We start from the raw sequence: 15,948 nt of genomic DNA, 5'->3' as shown, positions 1-15,948 counted from the left end.
CAGCCACCATCATCACAGCCAGTGTCACATCCACACCCCTGGCAGCACTTGCAGGAGCCTCTTCCACTAGCCTAGGTGAAAAAGGTACTGCTGGAAGCAATCATAAAGGAGGTTACATGTATATCACCCAGTAGCAGCTGGAGGAAATAGTGGGGTGTATTATTGACAGGTTGATGGATGCCCGATTCAGCTTCTTAGAGATCTCTTCAGGTGACACATAGTGTCATGCCCTTGCCCTACACTAGCACTGCCATCAGAGGCAGGGCCCACTGGTGAGTAAGCCCAGAATGGGGAATAAGCTTAACTGGGTCAATGATGACAGGGAGTGCAGCTGCTTACCCCATCTTATCGCCATCCTCATGTTCCTTTCCATTTTGTGTCTATGCTCACCCCATACAATCCTCCCTATCATCATCGTTTTTCCTCCATTTGTCTGATTCCTCCTTCTCTGTTGTCTTTCCCATTTCTGATTGTATTAGTAATTCCTGGTCAGTTTTGTCTGTCACCCTTCTTCCTACACTAATCCTCTAACCTTCATCTTACTTCCTAAAATATATATAAAATGGGCAACTGACCTAAAACAATAATTTCCCTGTTTGCCCACCTCTGTCTTACTCAGTCTCTAATTATTTACCTTATAGGTTCATAGGTTCATAGGTTGATACTAGGCTATCTGCCCTAGGGAATTTATAAGCCTAGCCAGAGTGTGTTTGGCTTTCGCCACACTTTTAGATTTGTAGACTGTGCCTTTGAATAGTAGGTCACAGAAGATAGCCCTTTTAAGGTTAGTTTACTGTGCCTGTGTATAGCAGGGACACAAAAGAGATCCCCAGGGTAAACTTACGATCTCCCATCCACTCGTCAAGATTTCTCTTGAAGAGGGTCAGTGAGGGGCTCTGCCTAACTTGGACTGGGAGTTTGTTCCAGAGTGAGAGGAGCCTCTGGGATATGAATATGTCCCTCCAGCATGTCCTATTTATTTCTGTGCTGAGGTTTAAGTCCCTGGAGCGTGTAGCTCTAAGGGATTTGGATTTCTTGAGGTGGAGCATGTCCATTATTTCTGGGTTGGACATGGCTTTATATGTCAGGCACAGATCGCCTCTGAGTAGGTAGTAGGCAACTGAGTAGAGCTGGAGTTTCTTTAGCCAAACTGCATAGGGCATCTGTTTGAGTCCCTTGATTCTCTTGGTGAGGTACTTTTGGGGTTTTTTCAGTTGCTGCAGGTGTCAGGTAAGGTACATCCCAAATGGGGCAATGTATTCAATTATGGGCCTGATGAGTGATGAGTAGAGGGGCACAATGACCTCTCTTGATCTAGATGTGAAGCCTTTTGTGATAAGGTGGGCTATATAAAAGGTCTTTCTAACCACTTTGGCAATGTGATTGTCAAAGGAGAGATTACTATCTACTTGGGTCCCCAAATCCCTAATTACTTCTTCCATACTTAATGGATTACCACCTATGTGGTAATTTGTGGGCACTTTGTTTTTCCCAAAGGGGATGACTATGCATTTTTTGGCATTTAGCCTTAGGCCATGGCTCTGGCACCAGTTATCCATCTCTGTGAGACCGTTTTGGAGGATGCTTGTGTCAGCTGGAGAGTCGATTATGGCACCCAGTTTGCAGTCATCTGTGAACTTGGTCAGCCATAGTCCTCCCGTGTTAGCCTGTACCTCAGAGAAATATATACCGAACAAGAGAGGTCCCAGGACTGAGCCTTGTGGGACGCCACTTGTAACTGGTTTAGAGTCTGACATGGCATCTGCAATTCTGACCATGTGTGTTCTATCCCTGAGCCAGTTTGCAACCCATCTTGTGACATAGGGGATGATATTTAAGCTGGTGAGCTTATTTATGATGCCTGAGTGGGGTATTGTGTGTCGAAGGCTTTTGAGAGGTCCAGGTAGGCTGTGTGGACTACCTTCCCTTCGTCTATGGTCCTGGTAACTGTTTCAAAGAAGTCGACCAGGTTCAAGAAGCAAGATCTGCCCTTAACAAAGCCGAATTGGGTAGGATCCAGTGTCTGGAAGTTCCCAATGTCTTTGTTTATGAGTTCCATGATGATATGCTCCATAGCTTTGCAGACCAGGCTAGTCAGGCTTATAGGGCAATAGTTTCCGGGGTCTGTTGTGGCACCACCTTTGTGGAGCAGGACCACTGTTGCTGTATGCCATTCCTTGGGTACATATCCTGTAGTAAGGCTGAGATTGAACAGTGACTTTATGTGAGGGTTAAGTTCTTCTTGAAGCTCATGTAAGATGCAGCCGGTCCCATTGATACTGTGTTTTTTGCTTTGGAGAGGGCAGCTCTCACCTGCTCATCTGTGATGTCAGGGAGGCTACACTCTGTTGGGATAGACATTTGCTCTTTTGGGGGGATGGGGGGGGAGAAATTTGCACTGAACCTGTCTGCCAGGATGTTGGCAATGTCTGTGGGTTCAGTGTATTTTTTGTTATTTTGCACTAACTCAGAGCATATCTGGGAGTTGCCACCCAGGTTCCTGACATAACTAAAGAAGGCCTTATGATTGTCTTTAGTGTCTTGTGCAATTTTTCTTTCGAAGCTAGCCTTAGATGATTTTATGAGGGATCGTAGTTTCTTGCTAGTACTGATCAAAGATGACTTCCCTTTTTGGGATTTTGCTCTATCATGTAATAGCTTCCTCCTTCTGTTGTATAGCTTATTTATGGCCGGGGTCCACCAGACAAGTCTCCTGCCTTTGGGGGAGTGAGTCTTGGTTTTATTTAGGATAGCACGATCCATGCATTCCTGTAGGTGTCCATAGAATGTGTTTGTAAAGGATTCTGCGGTTTGAGCCGTACTTTCCACTGGCCCGGGGGCTTTGAAGGATACCACCTCTGTTTTGAGAAGTGTGAAGTTTGCTTTTGAGAAGTTCTTTACCGTGGTTTCCTTGGCTGGGGGTGGGGATGGGATATGGGTGTCCAGTGAGATTAATTTGTGGTCTGACCTTACCAATGAGGGGTATACCTCTGGTGTGGAACATAGAGTCCCCATGTTGGTGATGACCAGATCCAATATGTTTTCCCCTCTTGTGGGGGTAGTGACCAGTTGTTCCATAGCATTTGAGTTTATAAATTCTAGGAACCATTGGGCGAGGGTGTTGGGGCTTGAGTAGTTTTCCCAGTCAATGTTTGGGTAGTTGAAGTCACCCAATATAATGGTGTTTGGAGAAACCTTCATATTCTCCAGTGTTCTCAGGAAAGCCGAGTGGGGTTCCTGAGTTTGGGAGGGTGGTCTGTAGCAGGCTACAAACTGAAAGGCAGTTTTACCCACTGTTAGTTGCACATGGATGGTCTCTGATGCTTCGTGCAGTGCTACTAACCTGGAGGTGTGGGTATCTTTGATGTATATGGATACTCCCCCTCCTTTTGTGGTTCGGTCCGAGTTTTGTGGCCGAAAAGCATGGTATGAAGTATAACCTGGTAGTGCTGGAGTGCTTTTGGGAGCCTTGAACTAGGTTTCTGTAACTGCACAGATACTGATATTCTCCATACTGAAAAGAGCCTCGAGTGCGTGCATCTTGAGGTTTAGACTTCTGGCGTTGAACAGCATTACCCTTAGTTTTTTTTTCATTGTGTTGTCTATGGAGGTGGGTTTGTCTTTTGAGCCTTGCCTAAAAAAGGCACTATGGAGGTGGCAAGAGCCTTAGCCAGTATTCAAAAGCCCAGGGGGTGACAGGTGCAAGCCGTCCCTAGCGAAGCAACGTGGCTTGTCGAGCATGTCATCCCAGGCTGACAGACACTGGATTCCCTTTAAATGACACCAATACTTTAGCCAATTGTTAAAATTGATCATTTTGTCTTTATATTGTGGCATCATTTTTGGTGAGGGCAAGATGCTACTCAAGGTCAGGGTCATACCGGCCTGGGCTACATGATCATAGATCTCCTATATGTCTCTTTTCATGTAGTCCAGGGAAGTACGTCTCAGGTCATTCAGACCAACATGTACAATGACGGAGTCATACTTGTACTTGCTTTAGAGTGACCTGAATGCATGCGTTATGTGGCGGATCCTGGCACCCGACAGGCAGCTTACAGTGACCTTCTCCTTGTTCAGTCTGGTGAGTGGGACATCAGTGTGTCTGACAATAGAGTCACCTATTACAAGTGTATTAGGTGTGTTGTTTGGCCTTAAGGGCTGTGACTGTGTGACACACTGACTTTGTGAACTATGTGATACGTGGGTATTGGTGTGGGGTAGGGTTTGCTTGGATGTCTGCTTTGGAGGTCTCTGCTGCTTAGGCAGATTTTTATTTAGAGCCTCCGAGTATGTTTTTGTGTGTTTATGTGTTTGGTTTGCTGATGCGGTAGGTCTATGTAAGACTGGAATTGTGGTGTGTGTGTGGTTCCCTTCTCCTCCTGACTGACTGAGCCAGTACTGGGTTGAGAGAGCTCAGCCTCCAGTTTGGCTATATAGTTGCATCTCTCACATATATTTGAGCTTGTAGGGAGGATGAGAGGGTGGTCTGTGTACATAAGGCAATTGTAACATTGCTTCAAGATTCCCAGATTCACCAGCTGGACTGGAGAGTAAACCCTAAACTGACTTTTGGACATGCCAGAATAGTATAAGGAACTACTTTTTGACTGATCAGAAAGGACCAATAGGGAGCCAAGTACTTAAAAGGAGTATAAGAGGGTGTAGTGTTTTAGTTTATTAGTGTTTACTTATAAGATTACTTATAAGAGCAAATGCAGGGCTTTAGGATGAAGATAGAGTGTTTTCTTTGAGATATAGATCAGTTCTAAGGGAAAAAGTGAAGAGCAGACTTTGTGGAGCAGGGAATAGTTTAAACTTATGTTCTACCCTCTGCTTGCTTGTCCTATTTTAGCACATTTCTATGTTCACATTTCCAACTTTTAATTTGTTCAAAAAGTAGATCAACACACAAGCCTCACTGGCCTTTAAGGCCTCCAACGTACTTATCCTTTCTGCATTGTTCATGGATTCACACAAACCCTCAACAAGGCATGGACATGATTGACAAACACTGCTGTTGCCTCTTATTCTTCACATCCTCAACATAGTTGCAGCTGTAACCTTGAGCAGGATATTTCACAAACTTGCTACCTTATGCTGCCACCAACATGCATACATTCTTAGGTGAGCATCAGACCTCCTCATGCAAACACAGTACATAGTTGTGGGCTGGCCAGGACTCTGCTGTCTTTCTGAATCTCAGCCAGTGTAATTTTAGTGGTGCTGTTCATTTGTAATTTCTTCAAAACTTTATGTGAATAATAGCATGCTGGTCTGTAGGTGGTACAAGCTTCTGTTATATCTTATTTCTTATAATTATATTCTTATAATTACTGTTCTATTTTGTTGCTTTAAAACAGTTTCAGTTTATGTTCTAATAAAGTTATGCAGGTTCTTGAATTTTGTTTTATGAATTCATGTTCACAAACTGTATATTTTCAGGTAATTTTACAGGTGGATGAAGTATGATTCCCCTAACATCAGTTGCTTGAGGTACAAGGCAGTGAGGAGCAGAATGCTGATTGCTGTTTGCCATAGGCATCATTGTGGGTGAAATTCTAAGTGTATGCCAGCAGTGTTGCTCTTTGTTAGGAAGGTTTATCCCTTATCTGAGTTGTTGAAACTGTGGAATTGGTATATACAAGTTTGGGAGCAAGGAGGGCAGAAGGGGTTTGCCCTTCTAAAAACACTTCAATTATGTTTTTGACATTTTTTTTCTTTCAATTGTTAGGTTTCAGAGATTTGGATTGTCTGAGTTTTGGTGTTTGATGATCCTTATTGGACTCATGTTTTGAATGTTATCGATTTTGAAAAAAGTTACTACATTTTCAATAAAAATGATTCTTGACAAAAGATGTTCAGCATGCTAATTAGAGTTTCATGAACTTAAAAATGCTGTTCATATACATTATCATTTTTTTCTTTAAAAAGTACAAAAATGTTTAGCTAATCTATTTTTCCTATATTTTAGGCAAACAAATTCAAATAACATTAAAAGAAATGAAAATGACAAACTATTATTAAAGTAAATAGTTTCCATTTTTCAAGTGGCCATTCATTTTCAGGCAATTTACAAGATTTTTTTATTATAATGAAATGACCCTTATATAACTACTTACAATTTATAATTTCAACCTAATGCAATCAACATATTCAATCACACATAATCAATAATACATAAAAAGTTATAACTGATCAGTACATTCTTCCATTCTGATACAGTTGACAATTATTTAAATTTCTCTAGCAGCATTTTCAATTTTCTCTAGTATTTAAGATTTGGTATTTTATTTTTAGTTCTTATAACAGTAGAGTTTATTTGTTTTTGATTCAAAGGTTCACAAATGAATACTAGACTAAATGCCCTGAAGGACCATTTTTAAGCCTAGCCAATAAACTTGGTGAGAATCAAACGCTGTTCCTTTATGTCAAAACCAGCCCCCTTGCTGGCAAACAACAGTGGCAAGACTGATACGTTCAGATATGCTAGAAAGAAACTTCTTTTCCCAGTTCATAGTAATGACCTTTCTTGCAATAGTCAAAAGTCTCCATACTAAAGGATATTGATGTAGAATTACAAATTTTGGAATTGGAGCAATTGTGTGATTAAGCACTAGGAGAGAATCTGACATGATACATTTGTCATAGTACTTTAAAAATACTAAATATCTATCCAGAGCTTAACATTCTTCTCACATTCATAGAAAATATTATGTCAGTTGGCTCTTAGCATTTTTTATATCTCCATTAAAACTTATTCCAAAATATTAACATATTTTACTAATCCTATGTGGTATAAGGAATATCCTGTGTAGATATTTACATGTAACTTTCCAATAAATAGGATTTGCTGTTAATCATACTGATTTCAAAATAATGCCTTTGTTATTGTCATCAACAACATCTTTAAGATTACAGTGATTAATAAAATTTCCATATTTGGTGTCTATTTTAAATCTAAATGTAATATTAATGCATATAATCTTGAGACTGCTGGTTTTACATCATTTCCACTAAAGAATAATGAAACTCGGTCTAAGATTTTTTTGCAAATCTCTTTTTCAATGTCTACCTGTCTTCAAGTTTTTTTCCCAGTATGTTAAGTCTAATATTATTTATTAGGACCCACCTTCTATGAGTATTTCATATTTAGGCATAATTTTATCAACTGTAAAAACAATCAAATGAATAGGATTGCTTTGTTTTAATTGCATCATATTGCTCTGTCTTCCGGCTTTTCCCGGTTAGGGGTCGCCACAGTGGAACTCCGGTCCGCTAATGATTGGCAATAGGTTTTTTATGTGCCGAGTTTGCCAGCCCTGACACACAACCTTCAACTAAGGTACGCCCATTCACGCAAGTCTCCACACAGAAGATGCTCTAGCTGAGAATCGAATGGGACGTCTTGCTGTGAGGCGACAACGCTACCGCAGCACCACCACCGCAACGTATATTTAATTTCTAAGTGATCTTAATATAATGCTAATATAGTTTGAGTTAATTTTAATTTATTTAACGGGGAAAGTCAGCCTGAGACCGAGCTCATTTTCAGCAGAGGCCTGGGGAGAAATGCTCCAGACACATGTCTTTGGGAGGAAACCGGAGCATCCAGAGGAAATCCATCTGAATGCAAGGTGGACATGCAGACTCTGCACAGAAGGTATCCCAGCCAAGAATCAAACTGGAGAACCTCTTGCTGTGAGGCAACAATGCTAACTGCTACACCATTGTACCCATCCCAATAAATACTGTTTGTTGTTAATCCTATTGATTTCAAAATCAGTTATTTTTATGTCGTCATCCACATCTTCATCTTTAAGATTACATTGCTTAATAAAATCATGATAGTCTATGACTGAAAAACAAACTGGTTTGATACATTTTAGTATATGATCGATAAACAAACTGGTTTGATACATTTTCATTGTTAGTGTTCTGATATTTTGTTTTAATAATGAAATGGGTATTAGATAACATTGGTCAAATTTGTTAGTGTATTATATCTCAAGCAATTTCATCTATGTTCTTTAGTAATATAATCACATATACATATACATATACATGTACACGTACATGTACATATACATATACATATACATATGCATATACATATACGTATACATCATTCTCCAACCTTTATGTCATGTTTAGGGATAAGCCCATCAGCATTTAACTTAAAGCTGATTGCTTTTATTGCACGCATTTTAGCAAGACAGAGTTGGCTTTTCTGCAAACTCTTACAGTCTGATACATTTAGAAATACAACGATTATTGCAACATCCGCAGACTTAACTCAACTTGTTTCTTGACTAAAATGTTCCAGGAATTTACAGGTAACTCGAGTGTTATTTATTTACCAGGTTTTTCAGAGATCAGCAGTTTCTCTTGACTGGGAACTTCTACACCATCCACTTCTGGACTGACAATTTTAAAGACTTCCTTTCCATTTTAACCTCCACTTACAGTGGACTTCCCTTCCAATCTAGTCCTCTTGTCTTAAGCACTTTATGCCTATCCTTACTAGTCAGCTTATACTAACTACATCTACCAGACATTACTGAGGATCTTTCCTCTCCTCTTCCTCACACTGTTCAAAAGGATGCCTTGTAGCATTTCTGCTGCAGATTAGTAACAGACTACCTTCCATCTGACTCTATGGGTTTTTAATTGCAAATTCTATTACAGCATGACTGCAGACTCCACCCTACCTGAATCAGTTGCCTATGGACCTTCTACAGGCAGTTTATCCCTTACAGCTACTAATTTAGCTGTCTTACTACCCCTTATGATACCCTACTATGGCTGGTATTCATAGTCTCTTGTGCAAATGCAGTAGGAGTATCCCTGATGCTTATGACGAGTGTAGCAAAGGTGAGATTCATAGAGGTAATTTTTGCTAATGCAAAAAGCCTTTAAAATAATGCAATGAAAATGAGAAATGTTGTAAAGTGGTGTGTGCTAATGAAGTGGTTTTGCAATTCACAGTCCAACATTTGTGTGGTATGCATACCCATTGTTAAAAAGCAATGTTTTGCCTTTGATATTGGAGATGCAATCTGCAAACTTGCCCAGCCTTCCTTTCAGTAGTTTGTCCGAGTATGCACAAGCACCTGCTATACAAATGAATTATTTCCCCTAGCAATGCCTACATTAGTTTGTTTTAAGTATACACAACACAATAATGATGCAAAATACATTATTAGTTCACCAGTCTGATCATGTATGCACAAGCACTTCTCTGACACACAAATGAATTATTTCCCCAGCAAACTCTTCAAGTATGCACAAGCACCAAAATGAAACATTTCCCCCTAGCTACTTCCTTCTTACCTTGCAAGTGCTCCAGATTATGCAAACCATGCTGCATTTAAGGCACAGTGCCCACAGTCTTGTTCAGTTCTGTATTAAGAATGTTGGCTTTGCTTTGCACATTCTAATTGCTCATATACCACAAAGAGAGCCAATCAGCATACAGGTAATAAGAGCCAATCAGAGGCTGACTATGATGCAAAGCCAACCAACCATGAAAAGCAGAGAAGTGATCAGTGATCAGTGAGTGACTTCTGGGCTACAGTTTTTGTGCCACTGCAATGCTTTAAAAATGGGTATTTCTGGGAGAACTTTACTTTTTTTTGTAGATTTAAGCCAACAATGCTTTTCCTTTTGAAGGGTAACAGCTTTAGGATTCAGGAGATTCCTGGCACAGATGGATTATTTTGGCAGCTGACAGACTTTTGGGGACTGCAGCAGTTCAACTTCTAGCAAGGATACAAGTATCATGGAACAGAACAGAAGACCAGTGAGGAGTGGAGAATACAGTACAGTATGTAAGCCAGTACTCAAAAAAATTATCTGTGATTTCTTCAGCATAGCTTGACTGCAGTTAAGTGTCTAATTTTTAGTTTAGATTTTGCTAGAACAGTTGAGGAAGAATACGTAAACTTGTGTTCATAGGTTCATAGATTAGTACTAGGCTAACTGCCCTTGTGGGCCATTTTCAGCCTAGCCAATTACCCCATGTGAGAATCAAACCCTGCACCTTATGTTTGTAAGGTAAACACCTTAACCATCATGCCAACCTCCCACCTGTATTTTTATAGTTTGTGTTCTATGGAATAGCGGAGTTCTCTGCTGTACATTTGGTGGGAGGAAGACAAAATCAGGCAGCTCAGTGTTTTTTAGAGGGTTAGGGACATTCTAGCATTTTCTTTTTTTTATGTTTGCACTATCTGTAGGAAGGCAGAACAGTTTACTAATAACTTCATCTAGGAGCTCACATAATAAAAAATATTAACAAGTTATTATTTACCATGAATATCAGTTAAGTGTTTGCATTATAACTTATTTGTGTTTTACAGGATAGGGGAATTCACTACTGTGGATTTGGTTGGGGGGCAATTCTGGCATCTTAATTGTTTTATGTTTACAGGCCTGCAAGATGAGTTGTCCATCCCCACATTTTGTAGGAAGGCAGAACCAGGGGTGTAGAAAGCAAATTCCAATTTGTACTCCCTTACCCCCCCTGGAACCTATCATTTAAAAATGGATGCATTTCTCAAAATGCTGACCCCAAGCACTTAATAAATGTAAGTAACATTTTCAGCTGCCCTCCCCTAAAACTATTAAAATATTGTTTATAGAGTAGCAATATTGTACCTGTTGTTAAAGACATTCATTTAGACAACTGTAGACATAATAAGACCTAAAAAAACATGTTGACATCATGCTCAGAAAAAAAATGTATGTGGTAGAGTACAAAGAATATGCCTGGCTACACCCATGTGCAGAACAATTTACTAATAACTTCAACTAAGTGCTCACAGGATGGCAAAAATGAGTTACTTTATACGTAACAGTAAGTAATGTGTATGCATTAATGTGATCCAGTATTAATTACTGTGAAAATCTGTTAAAATTGTTTTAACACTGACTGTGTGACTGACCTTTTCAATGTGGAACTTCAAGGAACATGGACATTTTAAGATTCAAAATGAGGTTATTCCTTATAATGAAGTATGCTTCAGCAGCATTGTTTAATAAATCATGTGAAATGCAATTGCTCAGTGGAAAAAGTGCATAGGTTATGAGAGCTCAGTCTTATGCAGAGTTGCTTCTTTTGCTTTCTGACTATAAGTGGATGATTTGTCATTGATTGTGTACATAGTTATGGTAGTGTTTAACTGATTATATAATAAATATTTGACTTCATTTACACACTGTCTTTTTTATAAAATAATTTTACATGTATGTGTACAGTGTTAATTCTTGGTTGCTAAATACTTCAACTCACTGATTTAGCTTAAAAAACTACTACTTCGGCCAAGCACTGTGGAAATGGTACATTTTTGCAGTGTGAAAACAGGGTGTTCCACATTTTGCCTGTTTGTCACACATTGTCAGGGTCTGTTTTCCACATTGACCTCTTAACAGGTTGAGATCTATGACCCCTTCAGTAATATGTCCAAGTATGCACAAGCACCAAAATCAAACATTTCCCCAAGCAACCACTTTAGTAAAATGTCCAAATATGCACAAGCACCAAAATGAAACATTCACCCAAGCAACCACTTTAGTAAAATGTCCAAATATGCACAAGCACCAAAATTAAACATTCACCCAAGTGACCCTTTTGCTAATATGACCAAGTGTGGCAACTTAGTTGATCTGTACCCCTAACCTTTTTTGCTGATGTTGTCCATCACCAATATGAGCAGCAGTGGGCTCAGCGCTAAATGCTGATACATATCCATTCCTACTGGGAGCCCCTCTGTGAGACTGAATACTGTTTGCACTTGAGTTATTGGGTCCTTGTATATAGCCTACACTAATTCAACCAATATTTGCTGGGATTTTGAGCCACCCCAAGACTGCCTAAATCAGCTTTCTTTGAACCTTGTCATATGCTTTCTCCAAATCTTGGAATGCTCGTTTCGACTCTTTCTCATCTCTAGCTTTTTCTCAACTCTCTATCTCACTGCAAACATTAAGATATTTTTGCACCATCTTGATCTGAATCTGAACTGCTCATCTCCAATCTTTCTACTACTCTGCATATTCATTTATCAATCACACTGTCTACAACTCTCTTGCAGTGTGACTGGAGTTTATATTGCCAACAGCTGTGAATGCTCCTTTGTTCTTGTACTCTGGCACTAGTATGCTAATTCTCCAGTCATCTGGGATATGCTTTTCTCTCCATACTGCTATGAGTACTCTCAGGAGACATTTCTCTCCTATCTCACACAGCATCTTCATCAAATCTGCTTTGGCTTCATCTGTGCATACTGCTTTCCCTGACTTTATTTTCCTTAGGGCTGTTCTTATTTTTTCTACAGTGGGCACCACCTCTTCTTTCATCGTAGGCTGTGTTTGGGACAGTACAGCTTCTGTAGGGGTTTTCATCATTCAAAAACTTGTGGAAGTACTCCTTATGTCTACATTTGATGCTCTGTGGACATGAGTAGGTTGTTGCTGGCATCCTTTATTAAGGGTGTCTAATGTCTGTCTTCTTTATCTTTCTGTCTCTGCCTTGCAACCTGATGGAATTTCTTTGAACCATTTGCTGAATTACTTTGTAGGAGCTTGTACAGTGTCTCTGTTATTGAAAATGATGTCTCCGCCTGTTTGTTAACCAACCAGTATTCCTTCTTATCCTGGTCTGTCTTTCCTGTCTCCCCATTTTTTCCTGCACTTCTTTTTTGATGACTTCCTAGACATATTTCATTCTACCACCTGCTTTCCTTATGCACCTTGTTTTCACATCTATAGACTTCACACACGCTGTTTTGTGGGGTTGCTGTTCTTCTTCACCTCCACCAATTTCTTCTTCTTGATGAGCTGCTAAAGTCCTGAGTAGTTCCTTAAAATCCTTTACTTTCTTTCCTGTTAACTTCCTGGTCTTCTGCCTCATCTCTGCTGACCCTAGAGCCTTCTCTGACCACTGTTTGCAGCTGATTGTGGCCACTGGTGGTTTATATTGTAGGCTGTTTCACTGGGGATAACTTTTCAATCTCTGATTCTACCTCAATGCCCTTTCATTACTAGGAGGAAGTCTAGCTGAGCTTCATGTTGGCCACTCTTGCATGTGATCTTGTGACACTGCAAACTTGGTCACCCAAAAACTCTTGAACGGTAGCTTGGACTTCCAAGAAGTAAATATCAAAGAGGAGAGACCAAAGGACTGAACCTTTTGGTACTCTGATAGTGACAGGTCTTTAGAAGGAGGCAGAGCCACCCACCCTAATTTTCTGGGTTCTATGTGTGAGACAATTTGCTATCCAATGAGTTACATAGAGATTAGCATTTAGCTGGGATAGTTTATCTGTGATACCAGAATGGAAGATGGTGTTGAATGCCTTTGCAAGGTCTAGATATGCAGTGTGTACTGATTTGACATCATCCATTGTATCAATAACTTTCTTAAAGAAATTGACGAGGTTAAGTAGGCAGGACCTGCCCTTAAAACATCTGAACTGGCTTGGGTCAAGATTTTGTAGGTTACATATGTCCTTATTTATTAATTTCATAATGATGCTTTCCACAATCTTAAAGATGAGGTTGGCCAGACTTAAGGGTCTATTATTTCCAGGGTCTGTTGATTCCCCACCTTTGCACAATGGGATGAGAATTGCTGTCCTTCATTCTTTAGGCACAAAGTCTATTTGGAGCTGACATTGAATAGCCTCTGTTTGGGGTCTGACAGGTCCTGTTTCTGGCTGGCCAGTAAGTGTCCTGGTATGTTATTTGGTCCCATAATCATAGTATTCTTGGCCTTGGGTATTGTCTTTAGGACTTGTTCATGGGAGATTTGAGGTGGGAGAATGTTAGAGCTAAATATATTGTCTATTAGATTGGCAAAGTCCTCTGGGTCCGAGTATGTCATATAATTTAGTATTTAGCTATGGGTACTTCCTGGCATTGTTTCTAAGGTTTAGAATATCATTAAATAATGCTTTATGGTTGTGCTTTGCCTGGGGGCAATTTAATCTTATAGCTGGATTTGGTGGATATGATCAGGGTCTAGAGCTCCCTGTTAAGGTTAACAAGATCTGTTTTGCATCTTGAATTGTACATTTATTGTTATGTAATATTAATTTATTGTAGCTGTGTTAATAGTAGCAATTGCATTACTGAATAGTTGTGAAATGGTCATGCCATGGGAGATCAAGTGACCTGTGTGACAGGTACAATGAGATAGCAACAATGTACCTGAAAACTACAACATGGGCACTGTGAGCAAGGCACAGAGGGTCAGCACAGCAAAGCATCATCATATAAATGGGGAGGAAAGCGGGAAATATGAAAGCCGAAATGGGACAAGGACAAGCAGAGGAACATACATAGGTGTAATCATAAAGAATGATAGGTGGGAGGAGGAAGGGCATATTTTTTGGGGCAGCTGCCCAATTTATATTTTTGAAGAAAAGGGATTAAGTGTGATGGTAGCAAGGAACATGTGTGAGAATGATACAAAGAATAGGAAAGGTAGCAGGAGCAGACAAACATAAAAGACAGACAGACATAGACATGGAGGAATTGATATGGAAAAGGGTAACACTGGAGACACTGATAATGAAAAGGGTAACACTGGAGACATGCAGACAGACAATGGAAGGGCACCTAGGGATGAGGAAGACTGGACTACAAACAAGCTAGGAGGAGTGACATTGAAAGAAAGAGAATACTATGATGGAGGATAGGGCAGAGTATGGAATGCCGTTGTGACCATCCCTGAGGAGAACACACCCAGAATTCAGTCACCTCTGTGACTGAAATCATGCTCATACCCTTGGAAAGCTCTACAACTCTGTCAACCACCTAAAAAGATGCTTCAGTGTCCCAATGCATAAGATTAGCTGCAGGCTTACCTCAGATGTGACCAGCTGCAACACCTTTTAGCAGGTGACCTGGGGTTACCCTTCTGGGACACTCTCACATGAGGATCATTTCACTCCCTTCCTGAGTAGTTGAATATATAGACCACAATAAAACCTTCCAGAGGGTGCGTGCAAGTGTGTGGTGTGGAAGAACTACTGCACCAGGGATAGCCACCAATCAGTGTAAACCTTTGCTCTAGATGATTGTTGATGTTGAAGTGACAACCTGACCCCATGTGCAAAAGGGGAAAAAGGAGTGATGGATGGATGGATGGGTGGATGGATGGATGGATGGATGGATGGATGGATGGATGGATGGATGGATGGATGGAAGGCAAGCTTGGCGACTGCTGGTAACACAGCATCAGACACATTACCTGGTGCACACCCAGGTGGTCTCAGCTGCTCCACATCCTGCAGCACAGTTGAACCTGTGAAAAGAGGGTGTAAAAAACAGAAATAGAGAAAACAATCCATGGATCAGTTCTCAATCATATGACAGCTTGGATTTCAGTTTCTGCGTACTATGTATATGCCAAAGACTAGAAAGCCTGCCACTTCTCCTCAGATAGGCTTCCCATTTTAAGGTAATCTCTTGTGTTACTGTAAAGTATAAAATATATGCAGAAGTCAGTACAAAATGCCTCTGCCAGCAGATGGTAAGGTCAGCAATAGACAGCATTCAGAAAATAATTTGCCATAACCTATATATATAGGGCTTACTATAAAATACTCTTTCATCAAAATCTCTGCCTGTCACTAGTAGAGCAAGTTTAAGTGGCACCTTTGCAAATACTCTAGCTATTGTTGCACTGCTCATCACAGTAAGCGATGCCAGCCGCATTACTTGCTGTCATGGAAAGTTGGTGTCAGGTATCAGTTTTATTCATGCAACCATTGAAATACCTTAGGAGGGGGCTCCCTGTAATCCATTTGCACAGCTACATGTTATGGACATCATGTGACACATCAGGCATGTGTTGGAAAGTATCAATAGTGCAGATACATGCTGCTATTAGCCTCACTGTGTCCATGTATAAGTGCACTGTGAAGATGAAGTTCTCCTTGG

This window comes from Protopterus annectens, chromosome 4.part0 (genome assembly GCF_019279795.1).
Source record: "Protopterus annectens isolate FY-2018-M chromosome 4.part0, PAN1.0, whole genome shotgun sequence".
NCBI lineage: Eukaryota > Metazoa > Chordata > Ceratodontiformes > Protopteridae > Protopterus > Protopterus annectens.
This window is presented reverse-complemented; position numbering follows the sequence as displayed.